Consider the following 3,101-nt stretch of genomic DNA (forward strand, 5'->3'; position numbering starts at 1 on the left):
CTTAATATATTTTATGTTAAAAAGAGAGTTAAAGGACTTTACAGATTTGTTATTCTAATAGTTGATTAATGTTAGTTAGAACACGATTATCTTGTTAATCCTGTGATTAGCTCTGGGAAGTGGGGGGAGGAAGGGGGGAGGGGGAGGGAGGGTTTTGGAGAGGGGGGGGGAATTATATTGTAAAACTTTTATAAAACTTTTAATAAAAAAAAAAGAATCCTTTAAAATGGACTGAGGCATTAATAATACCTCAGAATTGGTATAGATGCCAGTGGTTAAACTTTTAGAAGCAAATGTGGATAGTTAAAGTGACCTGCATTGTTTCTTTGTGTCTGTGTGAGACCTGATCGGGTTCTAGCGGTAGTTAATTTTTCTTTGAGTGAGGGGATTATTCTTTTACCTCTTACAGAGGCCTTGGTTCACCCCCTTTTCAAGAAGCCATTGCTGGACCCCAATATACTGGACGACTTTCATCCAGTAACCTACTTTTCCTTTTTGGGAAGTTGGTTGAGAAGGTGATTATTCAATAGCTTCAAAAGGCCATAGATGAAGCAGATTACCTATATCTTTTTCAATCAAGATTCGGACCCAGATGTGGGATAAAAACAGCATCGGTTGCACCTTGGATGATTCCTAGCATGTGAGATGGGGGTCATGCATCAATCCTTGCTGTATTTGACCTCTCAGCAGCATTTAATACCATCAAACAGAATATCCTTCATTGACTTGGAGGATTAGGGATGGGTAGCATAATGTTGTGCTGTATTGCTTCCTTTCTTCAGGGTTGATTCAGTTAGTGGTGATTGAGGAGGAGAGGTCCCGCCCTCAAGTCCCAACTAAGTGGGGTGCCACAGGTGCTCTTCTCTCTCCTATTTGGTGCTCTCCCTTTTCCTATTCCTATTCTTCCTCTCTCCTACATGAGGCCGCTTGGTGAATTCATCCATTGCCTTAGGGTGGAGTCTCCTCACTATGCTGATGATACCCAACTATACATCTCTGTCCCAAGTGAATTAATCAGTGATGTGAAGTTTTATCCTGGTACCTGGAGGCTGTGATAATCTAAATGGAGGACAACAGGCTTTGGCTGAATTCTGGCCAGACTGATTGGGTTTTGAGGCTTACTGATTCTAGGACTATGCCATCTTTGGTGCTGGATGGAGTGGCACTGCCCTAGGCAGACTCGGTGTGCAATCTGGGTTTTTTTCGTAGACTCATGACCCAAGAGCAGGTGGTAGCATTGGCTGGAATTCTTTTGCACAGTTTCACCCCTTCTTGAATTGGAAGCTCTGCTCACAATCACTAATCATTTCCAGATGCACTTTATATGGGGGCTGCCCTTGAAGAGTATAAGTAATCTTCTACTTACAACCTCTGCTGATTTTATGACCTTTTTGCTGTGGTTTTTAAGTGAGTCACAAAAGTGAAGTGAAGTCATTAAACAAATCTGGCACACACACAGACACAGACACACACACACCATTGACTTTGCTTGTTGGAAGCCAATTGGGAAAGTCACAAATTGTGAAGATGTAAACATAAGATTCTGCAATTGTCATAAGTAGGAGCCATTTGCAAAGCGTCTGAATTATAATCATGTGACTGAGAGGGTGACGCAATGGTTGTAACTGTGAGGGTGTTTTTTTCAATATGGGTTGTAGATTTAATTTTAAATAGTATTTAAAATAGTGCAATGACATTTTTATAATAACTTATATATTTGTCATTTTATTGATTGTTGTATATTACCCAAAGTCACTTTTTATGAGATGGGCAGCTATATTACTATAATAAAAATGTATTTTTACCCAAATTATGTGATATATTCTATTAATTATTAGTAGAGTAGTATGACATTGTGACAGAAGTCTAAAAGAAGTCCTGTTTGAAGGATAAAAATCTGCTGCATTGTATTTATTTTATTGATTAATGGGTCAGGCAGGATATTTAAAATGTAGATCCATTTTGGGAAATGTTCTTTATGTTGCTGTTTACATTAAGTAATTGAGTTATTGAATTCCACAGATTTATCAGAATCTGCATTCCAAACAAATAAAACAGTAAAAAGAGGGAACAGCTTGTAAAAGGATTCAATTTTGCCATCTTCCCTGTTTAATCATAGGGATTCATGTTTATACACATAGATTTTAACAGTTATTAGTAATAAAAATAATGATCTTTCAGTAGTTGAAAATCAGGAGGAGTTTGATAGTATCTTTTTTATAAATTGCATTAAAAGGCCTAAGGTTGTAGTATTATGAATCTGATGAAGTAAGCTGCAGCTCACAAAAACTTACGCTTTTAAATAAAACTTCTTAGAAAAGGTGCTACCAGACGCCTGATATTTTGCTACCATAAGTTAACAGGGCTGTCCTACAGAGCTAGTCTATTTTATCATTTGTATACTGTGGGTCAATATATTTTCCCTAATTAAACATGAGACTCCATGCACTAGGTCTGTCTCTGTACATTGCAGATTTTTGACACAATGTGTTGATGCACAACAAATGTGGTGCACAACAGATGTGACACACTTTTGGTAAGGAAAGAGGAGGGAGTGGGTTTGATTAGGGTAGTCCAGGTTTGTAGATGTTTGATTTACAGAAATAAATTGAGTGGTGGGAGGCATTTATTTAGCTTATGCTGCTGAACCATATGGGTCAGTTACAAAGTGAATACTATTTTCGGTTTTCTCTGCACATGGATGTTGAAGAGAATGAAAACTCTATATTCAGTATCAGGACTTTGTCTGTGCAATGCCAAATAGAGGAAGCATAGATCAATCATCTGGTCAAAGCTAACATTTGAGCAGCATAACAATCAATACATAATGAGCTTTTGTAGTGTGAGATCATATACCATCAAAAAACAGAACTACATTTCATAACTTGCCACTATATGTTCGGAGGATGTTGCTTGAAGGTTAATGTGCGTTCACTTGAGATGGTTATAAATCCTGTTTCTTGAAAATATGCCTGGGTTTTGAAACACAGAAGCTTTCTTATACCAAGTCACCTAAAAGAAATATCTAGACCATAATTTGATGCCAAAAGATCACTAGATTAATTGTTTTAAGGGCCAACAATTTTGCAAGGTTTTATATG

At 37.4% G+C, this 3,101-nt stretch overlaps 1 protein-coding gene across 1 annotated transcript in view; it reads left to right on the forward strand.

Annotated features, from left to right (window-relative positions):
* THADA (THADA armadillo repeat containing) overlaps positions 1–3,101 on the forward strand; it is a gene marked incomplete at its 3' end in the record, with an annotated part of 37,295 nt that overhangs the window by 25,766 nt on the left and 8,428 nt on the right. The window lies entirely within an intron of this gene.

The sequence above is a fragment of the Protobothrops mucrosquamatus genome, unplaced genomic scaffold (assembly GCF_001527695.2).
Source record: "Protobothrops mucrosquamatus isolate PMUCROS unplaced genomic scaffold, P.Mucros_1.0 scaffold134, whole genome shotgun sequence".
NCBI lineage: Eukaryota > Metazoa > Chordata > Lepidosauria > Squamata > Viperidae > Protobothrops > Protobothrops mucrosquamatus.